Raw genomic sequence first — 17,500 nt, 5'->3', positions numbered from 1 at the left:
TTGTTGTTGTTACTCTTGTTGTGCGGCAGTTGGATAAATCTTTTTTAAATGCGCATCGCTGCCGCACAGATAGCAGCGTCGCCGCCTGCCCTTCACCACTGCATACAGTATGTAGCCTTCTGACAATTCTGCAGGGGTGGTTATCTTGTCAATTGATGGCTGATCAATTTGCCTAAGTATTTGAAGTATCTTTCGACCCAGTTTTGCTGTTCTAAAGCAGCAATTTCCAGAATGTTAGTCTCTGCCATTTCAAAGCAGATAGTAGATACTAGCCATTGTGTTTCTACTTCTGGTGGCACAGTTTTTACTGTGACTTTCGTCACTCTCTTGCTTAAGTATATTGGTATCATCACCAACTCGTCCGTATGGAAAGTTAATGTTGAAAATTGTTTGGCCAGATTTTCATTGTGGAATCGCACTTGAACTGTGCCGAATCTATCCCACCAACTGACGTATTCTTTGTGTTTCCGTACAGGGCGAAGGCATTTTTCTATTTTTGGTTGTGGTGCATTTTCCTGTCGTATTGTCTTCGTGCTGATAATTTTATATATTGTTGTCCTTTTTTGTGTGTTTTCTATGGTATGTTTTGGCATGTGAACATGCAAATTATCCCCTTCTTTGCTAAGAAGCGCCTTTGAGTTGTTTATTTCTTGTGCATTGAATTTTACGATAGTTCTCTTTTGTTTTATCGCTTACGCGAAATTTCTTTTGTCTTTGGTGGTGGTGCCGTTAGCGGAGGTGTTAGTTGTAGTAGTGGTGTTGGTGTTGGTGGTACTTTCTTTGGTGGAGGTCACCGCTTGGTGATGATTTCGTTGTTGTTGGTGGTGGTGGTGGTAGTAGTAGTAGTGGTGATGGTGGTGACAGGGCTGTTAATGGTGGTGACAGGTTGCAGTATCAATGACGTTGACAGCGTTCACTTTCACGTCTCTTGATTTATTTGTATTCGAGTGTGTGTGCGAGTTATTCTTTTTTTTCTCCTAGCGTTTCAAGGCTAAGGAAATGCTGGTCCATGAACGAATTTGACCAGCCGACAACCACTTCTGGTACTTTCTGGAGGTATGGCAAGGAGTAGAATTCTGCTTCCACATATATGGCCTTCCGTCAGCAACTCTCTCCAGCTAAGAGTTGACCACAGGCTGTGGCAGCTTCAAGCAAACGTGTAAATTGAACCTTAGGCCATGTTATGGTGGGTGAAATACGACCTGCTGTATCCATTCCTACTTGTCATGGCTTCGTAGTCTCCGTTGCGGCTGTCCATGTCACGTTTTACAGTGCTTACAAAGTATTGATCATCAGTCATGATGTCGGTATTTTGGTTTTCCGGCGCGAATCATTGTGATAGAGGCAACTCTTTTCCGATATTCAGATACTTTTCCGTTCTCAAAATCAGTTCACTTTTTCTTAACTACAAATTAATTTTATAAGAATGCCACGTAACTGTTATAGTAAAAAAAAAAAAGAAAACAAGATTTTTAGATCAAAGTATATTAACAGTTGTTTCTACTAATTTGAACTATTAAATATCGTAAATTTAAATTAATCAGAATGAGAAATATGGTCGAACTAATTAGAAATAACATGTAAATAAAGTATTCTTATAAATTCAGTGATTGATTTTTGTATATTTCTGTGGTTTAATTTACTCTTTTTTTATTGCTGTTTTACATTAAACATACCAGATACAATGGTGGTGGTGGTGTTGGTGGTGGTGGTGGATGGTGGTGATGGCGGTGGTGGTGGTGATGGTGGTGGTGGCGGCGGCGGTAAACCGGTTGGTGGATTATCTTATGAACCAACGATATACAATATCAAAAACAGAAAATCATAGAAGGATCAGAAGATTACAGATTGAATGATTTCTGCTATAGTTCTACTCCATAAGGTCTGCCTGGGGCTAAAGAATAACAGTTCAGCGAAATGGTATGTCTCGAAAACTGGGAATGCGAATCGCACCTTGTCGTTCGATCTGCGACCTTACTTACCTCAGGGCTGCCTAACTCCATCTGGACCACCCCCATCACAATAACATAACATCAGACTTTTTAATTGTTTTTATGGCTGCGAACTGGTAGAACTATTTGCATCCCGGACAAAATGCTTAGTGAAATTTCGTCCGTCTTTACATTCTAAATTCAAATTCTGCCGAGGTCGAATTTGCCTATCGATAAGATTGGTACCAGTTGAACACTGGGATCGATGTAATCGACTTACCCTCTTCCTCCAAATTGCTGGCCTAGTGCCAAAATTGGTCATCAATACACTTCATCGTTTTTAAGGCCGAGAGCTAACAGAAACGTTAGAACGCCGTGCAAAATGCTTAGCGGGATCTGAGTTCAAATTCCGCCGGGTTCGACTTTGCCTTTCATCCCTTCGAGTGTCGATAACATAAATACCAGTTAAACTCTGGGGTAAATGTAAGCGACTTACTCCTTCCCAATAACTTGCTGGCATTGTGCCAAAAATTGAAGCCAATGTATTTAATCGTTTTACGCAGATACACATCTAATCAAGTCAAATGCTGATATCTTCCCTCATGGTAAAAATTATCTTCTTGTACAACCGCTGCCTACAGTGCAGAGCCTGAATCCTTTACGCTGTTGTTAGTTTTGCTAGAGATAGTAGCCAAATCTCCCTAAAAACCAACCCAGCAATAACAAAGGCCACAACACAGTCCTAGTTATACAAAATTACAAGACAGCCATTGCTGAAACATTTTTGATAATACGTTTACTTGATAAGGGCTGTGTTTGGGTTGAATAACAAATAAAAGTAAATGCAAGTCAAGTTACATAAACTGAAGTGTTTTCACCTAAGTGTTAGAGCCACGTATACGCACATTCAACCGGTTTACTTTTTATTCAACGTTCAGTGAAAGATTAAAACAACTTAACTATAACAATCCTATTCATGCACCTACATCTATATAGACAACTGAAAACTAGCATCAGAGAAGAAAATAGAGCACAATTCATCTACTATATTTATACATTCGATTAAAAGAGAGGGTTACGTCTTCTCAAATATATCTAATTCCATTCGCCTGTCGTCTATATATGTCAGTATATGAGAAGTTGAAAGTTAATTATACTCCTAAAGAAGCTCCAGATCAATTCATCTGTCAGATACATCATTTTAAATTAGAATAAGACTATAAAATATTTAGAGTTTAATTTATCACTGCCAGGTCTAAACTTTTGCCCTCTTAACAAAAACGGCGGGTGCGGGGATAAACAGTAAAAATAACAAGAATAAATTTATAAATAAACAAAATATGAAGAGGAATGAAATACAGTAAAACGAAATAAAATATAAAACAAGAATTCCACCATGATTGAAGTGCTAAATTAAATCTGACAGTTTAGCATAATTTATTTTCATATTTTATTTACTTGCATCTATTTTTTTTGGTTTTTTCGTTGCTGTTTTTTTTTTTTTCAATATTCTATTCTCCATACTTCTTATAAACCGACATGTTTTATTATAACAATCGTAATAAAACGAAACGAAGTACAACAACAACAGCAACAATAACAATAACACTACCAACAACACCAACGCCATCACCATCAAGAACAACAGCAACAACAATCTCACGAATAATTATAAAGGCAACAAAAAAGATTATGTGAATGAATAAACCATGATATTTCAACGATTAAGAAACGCTATTGTCATAGTTTTCAGACTTGGGCAATTTTATTGCACATACATACCTCCATATATAAAAGCACACATGCATTTATACATTCCTGTATGTGAAGTACTGGTGATCCATACATACCGTGTTTCTCTAATGCTCAGCATGGGACTCTGCCTTTGTGACTGCTGTCTAAAGTCCAAAATTAACTTGAAACTTGTTCACTTTCTTCTTTATTGCAGAAGCCTATACTGGTGAATGGTATGGCTGTGTGGCAAGAAGATTGCTTCTGAACCGCATGGTCTTAGGTTCAGTCCTATTGCGCGGCATCTTGGGAAAATGACTTCTAATTATAGATGTGGGAGGATGAAAGCTTAATGAGTAAATTTGGGAGACGGAAACTGAAAGAAGCACGTCGTGTGTGTGTGTGTGTGTGTGTGTGTGTGTGTAATAAGTATAGGCGTGGCTGTGTGGTAAGAAGCTTGCTTCCCTACCATATGGTTCCGGGTTCAATCCCAAGGCGTGGCACCTTGGGCAAGTGTCTTCTACTATAGCCTTTGGTCGGCCAAAACCTTGTGAGTGGCTTTGGTAGGCAGAAACTGAAAGAAGACTGTCGTATATGTGCGTGTGTGTGTGTGTGTGTGTGTGTGTGTGTGTGTCTTTGTATCTGTGTTTGACGCCCCACCCATCACCGCTTGACAACTGGTGTCGGTGTGATAACGTTCCCGTAACATAGCGGTTCGACAAAAAGAAAAGGTAGACTAAGTACTACGACTGAAAAAAAGTCTTGGACCGATTTGCTCGATTAAAACCCCTCACTGCAGTGCTCCAGCAAGGCCTCTGTTAAGTAATTGAAACAAATAAAAGAATATGTGTGTGTGCGCGCACACACACACACATACATTAATTATTTGTACAAGTAGAATCATGATTACTATTGTTATATTTAGATCTTCACGTAGATTATCTACTTCCTGTATAGTTGTTAATTAACTTCTATACTGAGCAGTATTACTAATTATGAGCCTTTGAGCAAATGTAGAAAAAAAAAGAGAAACACAAATTCATATTAAGGTTTCTACGTCCGTTTCACCAAGTCATAGATGTTTGTCACTTGATACAAATGAAGTATAACCATTGGATCCGTTGTGATTGAGTATCCATATGCATTTAGCACATCTATAGCAAGACTTCAAACATCCGTAACGGTGAAATGCGCGTAGGAACTTTAATATGAACTAGGTTAATCCTTATCTTCCCTCTGAGTATATGTGTGTGTGTGTGTTTACTCTTTACTTTCTCTCTTTTATTCTTTTACTTGTTTCGGTCATTTGGCTAGGGCCATGCTGGAGCACCACCTTTAGTCGAGCAAATCGACCCCAGGACTTATTCTTTGTAAGCCTAGTACTTATTCTCTTTTGCCGAACCGCTACGTTACGTGAACGTAAACACGCCACATTTGGTTGTCAAGCGATGTTGGGGCCACAAAAACAGACACACAAACATATACACACACATACATATATATACATATATATATATATATATATATATATATATATATATATATATATATATATATATATACATATATACGACGAGCTTCTTTCAGTTTCTTATTTCTTTATTGCCCACAAAGGACTAAACTTAGAGGGGTCAAACAAGGACAGACAAAGGGATTAAGTCGATTACATCGACCCCAGTGTTTAACTGGTACGTAATTTATCGAACCCGAAAGGATGAAAGGCAAAGTCAACCTCGGTGGAATTTGAACTCACAACGTAACGGCAGACGAAATACCTGTTTCTTTACTACCCACAAGGGGCTAAACACAGAGAGGACAAACAAGGGCAGACAAACGGATTAAGTCGATTATATCGACCCCAGTGCGTAACTGCTACTTATTTGATAGACCCCGAAAGGATGAAAGGCAAAGTCGACCTCGGCGGAATTTGAACTCAGAACGTAGCACCAGACGAAATACCGCTAAGTATTTCGCCTGTCGTGCTAACGTTTCTGCCAGCTCGCCGCCCTTCTTTCAACTTCTTTCAGCTTCTGTCTACCAAATCCACTCACAAGGCTTTGGTCGGCCCGAGGCTATAGTAGAAGACACTTGCTCAAGATTCCATGCAGTGGGAATGAACTCGGAACCATGTTGTTTGTGTGTGTTTGTGCAAAAAAGTCGATCTCTTTAACTAAACCATTACTCACCATTTTTTACTTATGGAACTCCTTTGATTCTCAATTTACACAGATTGACCCTCATAGCCATTTGACATTTTTAAAAGTCCTATTATATTTTTCAATTAAATATTATTAGGAATTACATAAAAAAACTTGTTAAAAGGTTTTGTGTATTGTAGAAAACCAATACACATAACCAATTTATTGCACGTGAACTTTAAAAACAAAATCATACATTGAACCCTCAATGTGTCACACATGAAGCCCAAGGACTCCGGATAAGAATCACGGGACTAAATTCTTGAAGGCGGTACCCCAAGCGTGGCAGCGATCCAATTAGCGAAACAATAGAGACATGATATTTATATGCCCAACATCGACGAAGACTATATATAGATTCTTGAAAATACAACTGAATTTCCATCAAATATCATCATTTTGCTTGGAACTAAAAAAAATCAAACATATCTTAATATTGTATGAGATAGAGTAACTGGGTTTGAAAGGGTAGGATGGGCAAGGTTAGATCGTCATTGATCATAGGACTATTTATTTAGAGACGGTGGAGTGCAAAAACATCACAAAATGCATATACTTGAACAATGTTTGTGTGTGTGTGTGTTTGTGCGTGTGTGAGAGTGCATGCGTGAGTGTGCGTGTCTGTGTGTGTGTGTGTGTAAAAAGAAAGTGAGAGAGAGAGAGAGAGGTGGGGTGACACAGTTGCCTCAACAGACAGACAGAAAGCGAGACAGAGAGACAGACAGACAAATAGATATAGATAGATAGATAGATAGATAGATAGATAGATAGATAGATAGATAGATAGATAGATAGATAGATAGATAGATAGATAGATGGATGGATTAATGGATGGATAGATAGATAAGTTTCTTTATTGGCCACACAGGGCTGCACACAGATGGGACAAATTACAAGGTAGAGCTTTTCTTTTGTGGGATGAAAAAAAAAGCAAAAAAAAACAAAAAACAAAAGAAACAAAAGAAGTGGCGTAGGTTTTCGATCAAGAGGGATCGTAAAAAGAAAAAAGAAAAGAAAAAAAGGAAAAAAGGAAAAGAAAAAGGAAAAAGGAAGAAAAAAGAGGAAAAAAGGGGGATAGGAAAAAAAACGATCAATAGGGATCGTGTATCACAGTGTCATGATGTACGGTGTAAAGGGGAAAGCAGATAAGGTTTATCCGTGGGAAGAAAAGCCTACGAAAAAGACCACGGTAACCTCGGTCAATATTGTTATATGTTACCACATTTGTTTGCAAGTGGTTAACCCTCTGTTTTCAATTTCTGGGTGCTCGAAGGAACGAAGGTGTTGGAGCCGCGAGAGAGCCCGGGTGGCAGAGGCGCAACAGGGCAACAGGGCAAGATGGATGGATGGATAGATAGATAGATAGATGATGTAGATAGATCGATAGATAGATAGATTAGATAGATAGATAGATGATAGATACATAGATAGATGGATGGATGGATGGATGGATGATGGATGGATGGATAGATAGATAGATAGATAGATAGATAGATAGATAGATAGATAGATAGATAGATAGATATAGATAGATAAACCAATTATCAAAATTTGTTTCTAAACAAGGCGAGCCGTTTGAAACCCGAGTATGAAATAAGATTAACGTAATGCATAAAAACATACATACATATGCGTATGTGTCTGTGTATCTGTGTATTTGTATTCCTGCGCAGTTTGATTCCAATATAAATGTGTTTATGAACATGGCTGTAATTTGCAGACACACACACACACACGTACACGTACAAGACGTTCTTACTAAAATATGATATCACATGTGATTTCTAATTCCTGTTCGTATAAACGGAATATCAAATTACAGCATCTGTGAAACATTGTCTTTCACCAATCAAGGAATAGCCATCTCAAATGCCTCTATCCCTCTCTCTTTCTTCCTCTCCTATCCCTTTTTCTCTCTCGTGGATAGATATTATATGTATTTATTTCTATTTTCCACTCATTCGCACTGTATCCATACAAATATACTCACGCACATACTATATACACACATATACATTCATATATGCACACGTGTATGTATATATATATATATATATATATCCACACACACACACACACACACGCACGCACACACCACACACCACACACACACACACATATATGGTATATATATATATATATATATATATATATATATATATATATATATATATAACGGCAGTTTGTCTGTGCGTTTTCTGTGTGTCCTGATGAAACTTGACACACACATAGCCCAATGTCATAATTCCAACTAACGCAGCGAAAATTTTGAAAAGTTCCCCCAGTTCTGAAAAAATCGATAAATTCGACATGGGGTCGAGAATCAGAACCCAACCACAGACCGTCTAGGGGACGCAACTCCACCTTTTTTAACTCTCAAAAAATTTACCATCATTTTTTTTCCATTTTTTGGCTATTTTTTGGCTATAACTCTCTAAAAATGCTTTATAGTTATTTCCCTTACAAACCTGAGCAACGCCGGGCGATACTGCTAGTATATATATATATATATATATATATATTATTGCAATATATATGTATGTAATACAATTTTCTGAACCTTCAATTTTAATATGCTAGACCACTGGTTTTGAATTGATGTTAATCAATTAATATTCAATTTTTCACCCTCATTTTAAATTTAAATTTATATGCATCTATATGTATGTATATATATATATATATATATATATATATATATATATATATATGTATGTATATATATATATATATATATATATATATATATATATATATATATATATATATATATATATATATATATATATATATATATATGTATGTATATATATATACACACATACACAGACATGCAGGAATTAAATAGGCACCTTTAATTTTCAAAATCATTTTTTTAATACGCAAAGCGAACAATTGAAATGTAATCGATAGGTTGGACTACATACTTTGTATTTAGTTGACATTCCCTTTGCAGTTATTAATTTAGAAACTCTTTGTGGCATTGAACTGATGAACTTTGTGATTGTCTCTTGTGGAATTTCTGCCCAATTTTCTCGCAACGATCGAAACAATTCATCTTTAGATTTAAGATACTGTTGAGTTTTTCGTATAGCTCTGTCTAGTATGCGCCAAAGATTTTCAATTGGGTTCATGTCAGGAGATTGGCTCGGCCAAGGAAGCTTTTTGATCCCATTTTCAATCAGCCATTGTTGATTCCTTTTTGCTCTGTGGCATGGAGTTCCATCTTCCATGAATAAAAACTCATATTTCTTTGTTATCGTGTGAATACATCGGAAGTAGTCCTTTCTTAAGTATTTCGATATATTTTTCAGAGTTTATGGTTACAACACATTCGATCAGCTCAGAATGACCATTGTTGGGGACAGCTCTCCATACTATTACAGAGATACCGCCATGTTTCACAGTTGATTGGAATCGTTTCAAATCAAATTCTCGATTAGGATGCCTCCAGACCGAAACACGTCCACTGTGGATTCATCTGAGAAAATCACTCTATCCCAAAATGAACTGGATTTTACTGACATCTTAGTCCATTTCTTTCTTTTCATGATATTAATTGGTTGTAAGAGAGATTTTCTTCTAGCTGCTCGTCCATAATACCCAAGCTTATGCAGATATATAACACACCTTCTTGGACTAACTTCTAGCTGTTTTGCAATGCCAGAAGCTTCTGAACGGGGTTCATTTTCCACAATCCTTTTAAAAAAGCGAAGCTTCCTTTCCGTGGGCCCAGGTCGGCCGGGACGATAATCTCTTGATTCTTTTCCTTGGCTTTTGAATAGCACTATAATTCTATTAACAGTGGAAAGAGGAATTTGAAGATTTTCGGCATTTTTTCGCTGGCTAAGACCAGCCTCAGATTGCCCAACAATAGGATCTCTTTGAAAATCTGACAGTTCTGCTGAAATTTTTGTGCGTGGCATGGTTACTCTTCGCAAATGTTTAATATGATGCCACCTGGAATCAAACAGAATAATTACATTGTAAATTCTGAAAACGCTTCTAAGACGCTTAGATCAGAAATTTTGAAAATTAAAGGTGTCTATTGACTTCCGGCATGTCTGTATGTGTGTGTGTGTGTGTGTGTGTGTGTGTGTGTGTGTGTGTGTGTGTGTGTGTGTGTGTTGTGTATGCATACACACACACACATATATATATATATACACTTAATTCTCTTTTACTCTTTTACTTGTTTCAGTCATTTGACTGCGGCCATGTTGGAGCACTACCTTTAGTCGAGCAAATTGACCCCAGGACTTATTCTTTGTAAGCCTAGTACTTATTGTATCGGGATCTTTTGCCGAACCGCTAAGTTACGGGGACGCAAACACACCAGCATCGGTTGTCAAGCGATATATATATACATACTTATATATATATATAGAAATTAGAAACCCTGATTACCGCAAAATACCGGTCAGCGGACACATAGATAGATGTGCTGGAAATGTAAATCCGAAATTTACAACTAACCCGCTCTATAAATTCAGTGACAACGCAACCTTCACACAACGCCAAAATAAAGAACTATATTTCATAAAAAAATTTAGACCAAGTTTAAACACCCTGGGCCAGGAATACTAAAACAAAAGATAAGTCCTCCGAAAAGGAGAAGCAAAATTCCACCACGGCCGCTACTTCAAACAGACACTCACTCTGACGGAAATATGCCTTAGTAAAAAAGGAAAAAAATTCTTTCGTGCAAATCTGACCCTGATACATACGATACAGCTAAGGGTCAGACCCGATCTGATTGGTCAACAAGTTGATGACGTCTAGCTCCGCTAGAATGGACAGGATACAAACAGGGGACAGTCATTAGTCAGAATATTGATGACGTCCTTTTCTGCTTGACTAGTCACCTAACAAGTACAGACAGGGGCAGATCTAATGTAGCTATAAGTCGTGATTGGCAGAATCTGGATGACGTCCCGTTCTGCTTGACTAACGAAGCGACTGGTCAAAACAGGAAGCAAACAAGAGGCAGTTATAATGCATTTGGTCAAAATAATGATGACGTCCCGTTCTACTTGACTAAAGCCACCTAACGAAACGATTGGTCAAAACGTTGATGACGTCACGCTACGCTGGATTGACCACCTAACAGGCATTATAAAACCGAGCACTTCACAAAAACTCACTAGAACCACCCAGCGAACTTCCACCATGGGTCATCTCAATTGCTTAAGGTAAAAATGAATTCCTCGCTCTTTCGGAAACATCAATCTTCTGTATTGACCGCTTTCCACCACTTTGATCTGCTTTTTGTATTGAATACGTATCGCCACCGTGGGCCACTGCATCGAACACTTTGAACATATACTTCAAACTATATATCAACTATACATGAACTATATATCAACTATACATGAACTCTAAGATGTCTGACTCCGTTGTGTATTATAAATGAATTTCTTGTGTTTGACGGCATGAGCTGTCTTTTTTTATATATAACTTTTTTTGATAAGGTTCATTTCAGGAACTGAAACTGTTATAATGTATATATAAAAATTAAAATTGTATAATACAGCAGCATTTTCGAACTTCATTTTTTTTACAAATATATATATATATATATATATATAATATATAATATATATATATATATATATATATATATATATATATATACATATATATATACATATATACAACGGCTTCTTTCTTCAGTTCCGTCTACCAAATCCATTCACAAGGCTTTGGTCGGTAAGCAAGCTACTTACCACACAGTCACTCATGTGCCTATATATGTATATATATCAATACATATATTTGCAAATAGTACACATTTACAATAGAGTGTTTATGATGTGAAATCCAGTATGAGTAATTTAATCAATAGCTCACTCAAAAATGTTGTTCGGCAGCTACTATATTTAAGTGACCCTTGAAAGATAAACACACAGTGAAGCTTGATGTGATTTGAACTTGAATCGCAACGAAAAACCGGCAAGCAAGTTTTGCTCTTAAGTCTACTGATTTTGCCAATAACCGCCATTTTCTATTAACTGTTATCAAGGTTTGAAATATCAAGGTTTAAAACAGTTATCAAGGTTTAAAATGCTATCGAGGTTTAAAATTTTGGGGAGTTCTAGTAATTTACTGGTACTTTATTTACGGAGCCCGGAAATGATAGAATGAAAACTTGACCTCGGCGTCATTTGAACTCAGAATGTATAAAAACGGAACAAATATAGTAGGTGTATTTTCCGCTATTCTAATGACTCTGCTAATAAAAACCCTTCACGACCATTGCAAAAGTAGTTTCTATTTTAAATCCAAGCCCAAAAGTTTTGGTGGCAATGTGTTAGTCGATGGTACTTTGTTTTATCGAAGCTAGAATTGATAACAGGGAGACTTATTCTCAGCGTGGTTTGAACTCGGAACGTACAGAGACTGGGCAAATATTGCAAAGTATTGTTCAGATACTCTAACGATTCTACAACCCAATGCATTTAACATAATGTAATAATCCTTTCTGCTACAGGCACACAAGTTCGACTCCAGTGCTTGACCTGTACTTATTTCATATGAAAGGTGAATTCGAAGTCGACCATGGCGGAATTTGAACTCAGAACGTAAAGACGAAGTGACGCTTAGAATTTCCCCGGCGTGCTAACGATTCTGACAGCTCGCACTCTTGCACTATTGTAATGATAATTACGATAATTTCTAGCACAGGCATACGGTGAGAAATTTGGAAAAGGTTTATTTTATCGACCTTGAAAGATGAAAGGTAAAGACAACCTCTCTTAAATCTAAGCGCAATATGTAAGCGCTCAGTGTAGTGAGAGTGATCCAGTTCGTATTCACACAGTGCATTCAATTTCAGCGAATTAAATTTTTTATCCCATTTAAAAAAATTATGATTGGCGCAGCTGGTATATAGGTTTACTAATTTGATGATATCCTTAATTTGGCGACACACCAGCTGGCAGGAAACCTTAAATTCTGTAGTTTGATTTAACCGTGATGTGATGGTGTGAGAGACGAACTCATCCACCAAATATAAAATAAGAACCTGTTAACTATTATAGGTTAGCACATGTTAGTTGGTGCGTCACTCCGAAATTTAAGTCTACAAAAGTTTATATCATTCACCGATATGAAACGAAAAAGTTAAGCTACCTTGGGTTGCATTAAAGAAAACTAACGTGATTTTAGCCATTTACCACTGAAAAAGTGTTGTTTATTTTTCCATTCGTAAAGCTTTTCTTTACTGTTATAATCTTTTACTTTTTTATTCTTTTATTCTTTTACTTGTTTCAGTCATTTGACTGTAGCCATGTTGCAGCACCGCCTTAAGTCGAGCAAATCGACCCTAAGACTTATTCTTAGTAAGCCTATTACTTATTTTATCGGTCTCTTTTGCCGAACCGCTAAATTACGGGGACGTAAACACACCAGCATCGGTTGGGGGGGGGCAAAGAGACACACATACATGCATATATATACATATATATACATACATACATAGATACATATATATATATATATATACACGTATATACGACGGGCTTCTTTCAGTTTCCGTCTACCAAATCCACTCACAAGGCTTTGGTCGGCCCGAGGCTATATTAGAAGACACTTGCCCAAGGTGTCACGCAGTGGGACTGAACCTAGAACCATGTGGTTTGTATGCAAGCTACTTACCACACAGCCGCTCCTGTTTACTTGAAGAGGGTTTCGAGACCAAAATATAGAAATATTTGAATAACGTTTCATACGGCCAGATTACCCTTTCAAACGTATTCATTTTCACAGCACATACACACACAGGCACACAAACATACACGCACATACACATACACACACAAAAACACACAACACACACACGCACACCACACACACACACACATATATATATGTGTATATATGTATGTATATGTGTATATATGTATATATATGTGTATATATATATGTATATATATATATATATATATATATATATATATATATATATTATATATATATATATATATATATATATATATTCTAATCCCGTTAAATATTGTGAAGAAATAATTTTCACCCAGGTATTAACTGCCAGCTAGAGGACACCACTTATACATATGTATGCATATATACCTGCGTGGGTGTGTGTACCTGTGAGCGTGTATGTGGGTGTATATGCGTGTGTGTGTGTGTGTATATGTGTATGCGTGTGTATGTGTGCATGTGTGCATGCCAAACTTTCAAATATGTTATATTGAAGACACAACTGTTTCAGTTTAATCTTTGTTTATTAATGTGTTTTCAAACTTTGTAAGAAGTCGTTTGCGTTTAATCTGGAGCAATAATGTTCATTAGCGATTCTGGGAAAGTAGTTTGTATATATTTTCTTGTTACAGAAGGCAACCCTGAGAAATTTTCCAGCATCATAGTTTCAGATTGCTTAATCAATGAATTATATTCACATCCGAATTTATCACAGTTACCATCGCTGCCACCATTGATGTCCTCAACCATATTTGTCTCCAACTCTCCATAATTGTCTCCAACACCACAACCACCGTAACCACCATCATCACTTCTCTCGCATTCATTACAACTCTCACCCCCTAAGCGCAGGCGTGTCTATGTTGTAAGAAGCTTCCTTCCCAACCATACAGTTCCGGGTTCAGTCCCACTGCATGGCACCTAGGACAAGTGTCTTCTACTATAGCTTCGGGTTGACCAAACCGCTGTGATTGGATTTGGTAGACGAAAACTGAAAGAAGCACGTCGTATATGTTTGTGTGTATTTTTGCCTATGTTCGTCCCCCCACCCATCATCGCTTGACAAGTTGGTGTTGGTGTGCTTATGTCCCTGTAACCTACCAGTTCAGCAAAAGAAACTGATCGATTAAACCCTTGACTTAAAATAAGCTATGCGGTCGTTTTGGTCGGCTAAAACCCCTTAAGGCGGTGCTCCAACACGGCCACAAGTAAAAGAAAAAAAAATATATGTAGTATATATATATATATATATATATATATATATTCTTTTATTCTTTTATTTGTTTGAGTCAGTTGACTGCGGCTATGCTGGAGCACCGCCTTTAGTTGAACAAATCGACCCCAGGACTTATTTTTTGTAAGCTTAGTACTTACTCTATCGGAACCCTTTTTCCGAACCGCTAAGTTACTGGGACGTAAACACACCATCATCGGATGTAAGCGATGATGAGGGGACAAATGCAGACATACAAACACACACACACACACACACACATATATATATATATACCTTTGGATATCCTTGTTGCTTATTTTCATTATAATCATCCATTTTGAATTATATGGATAATACCATGCCAAACTCTGGTGCCTTTTATTGAACTTATATATATATATATATATTATATATATATATATATATATATACTACCAATAACACTACCTATTTCTTTATTACCCACAAGGGGCTAAACACAGAGGGGGCAAACAAGGACAGACATAGGTATTAAGTCGATTACATAGACCCCAGTGCGTAACTGGTACTTAATTTATCGACCCCGAAAGGATGAGAGGCAAAGTCAACCTCGGCGGAATTTGAACTCACAACGTAACGCAGACAAAATACTGCTAAGCATTTCACCCGGTGTGCTAACGTTTCTGCCAGCTCGCCGCCTTTGACACTACCACCAACACTACCACCAGCACCAGCACCAGCACCGCCACCGCCACCGCCACCACCATCACGGTCACTACAACTGCCCTAAACGTGATGATGAACACCACCAACACCATAACCACCGCCACCACTTTTGTCACGCCGCCTCCCCATTATGATTTAATGTGGATCGGTTGAAACAAGAGGGGGAAGGACAGTTCTGGGACTCACCAAACCCTGACGGATCAAGTTACATGTGAATTTGTAGTGATCGTGGCATAGGTAGAGGTGGCGGTGACGTCGGTGGTAGAGGCGGTGACGATAGATTGATAGCTTGACTGTAGTAGTGGTGGTGGTGGTGGTGCTGGTGGTGCTGGTGCTGGTGCTGGTGGTGGTAGTGGTCGTCGTCGAGATAGTGGTGGCGGTGGTGGTATTGGTAATAACATAGATGGTGATGTTGTTTGTGATGCTGATGGTAGTTGCAATGCTGGTGCTGCTAGTGTTAGTAGAGATGGTGGTGTTGGTGGAGATGACAGTAGTGATAGTAGAGATAATTCTAGACTTGGTTATAATAATGGTGGTGGTGGTGATGAAAGAGATGGTGATTGTGTTGATGTTGAGGGATATGGTGGTGATGTTTGCGTTTCTAAAAGCGGTTGTGATATTCTTATTTAGCTCCATATCAGTTCTGATCGCGCAGGCTTTTTTAATCAAAGCACTTCAAGCGTGACTAACCTCTTATTTCAAGGTTATTCTAGAAGATACAATATCCAATTCATCCACTCCTTTCCCACCAAGTTTGCATTGCGGTGATTTGGAGAGATTTAGCTGCTCTTTCTAGCGCACTGTTTGCCCATATAACGCTTCATATTGATGTTGATTCTTGAAGTGACGGTGTCTATGACTGTTGCGGTTTTTGTGGCTGCAGTCGAGTCGGCGGGCAGCGGCAGTGGGCGGCGGCGGCGGGTGGGGTGGGCAGCGGCGGCGGGCGGCGGCGGGCGGCGGTGGTGAGCGGTGGCGAGCGGCAGCGACGGCGGGCGGCGGCGGTGAGCGGTGGCGAGCGGTAGCGACGGCGGGCGGCGGCGGAGAGCGGTGGTGGCGATGGCGGCGGACGGTGGTAGCGGCGGCAGCAGCGGTGGTCAGCGGCGGCGGCAGCAGCGGTGGTCAGCGGCGGCGGCAGGCGGTGGTGGTGGCGGCGGCGGCTAAGGGCGGCTAAGGGCTGCTACTGTTGGTGGTTGTGGTGGTGGTGATAGCAGATGTAGTCACGACCTTCTGATATGGTTGATGGTTTCTCGCTTTCTTTATAGTTGTTGCTGCAATGTTACCGCAAGAGTTGAAGGTCTAACATAAATATGGCGGCAGTGGTGAAATAAGATCATAGTGCTGATGGCAACGAAGGGCTAAAACCATTGTTACTGATATTATTCATATTGTCAATAATGATGGCGTTACCGTTGCTTGTTGCTTAGTCTCAGATCTAACGTAACTGGCCTATATATATCAGACTTGTTGGTGGTGTTTATGATCATCATCATTACATTCCTAGCATTTCTACATGTACCAGACACTTCTAATTCTGGTCAACTCAATAGAAGATGACTATGATTAGCTAAGGATTCTGCAAGACCGACGTATAGAGGTACTTTCGACAGTCGACTTCAAGCATAGAATCTACCGCCATTTGTATCGTCGTCATTTTTCGAAATTTTCCCTTAGCTAACTCACTGAAATTTTTCATTTCCTATCTGATTACCTTTTCAGAGCTGGCAGAAACGTTAGCACGCCGGGCGAAATGCTTAGCAGTATTTCGTCTGTCGCTACGTTCTCATTTCAAATTACGCCGAGGTCGACTTTGCTTTCATCCTTTCGGGGTCGATTAAATATGTACCAGTTACGCACTGGGGCCGATATAATAGACTTAATCCGTTTGTCTATCCTTGTTTGTCCCCTCTGTGTGTAGCCTCTTGTGGGCAGAAAAAAATAGGTTTTAAACACAGCAGGAAATACGAATTTTGTCTATCGCTGTGTGGTTAAGCAGGCGT

The sequence above is a fragment of the Octopus sinensis genome, linkage group LG3 (genome assembly GCF_006345805.1).
Source record: "Octopus sinensis linkage group LG3, ASM634580v1, whole genome shotgun sequence".
In the NCBI taxonomy this organism is placed as follows: Eukaryota; Metazoa; Mollusca; class Cephalopoda; order Octopoda; family Octopodidae; genus Octopus; species Octopus sinensis.
This window is presented reverse-complemented; position numbering follows the sequence as displayed.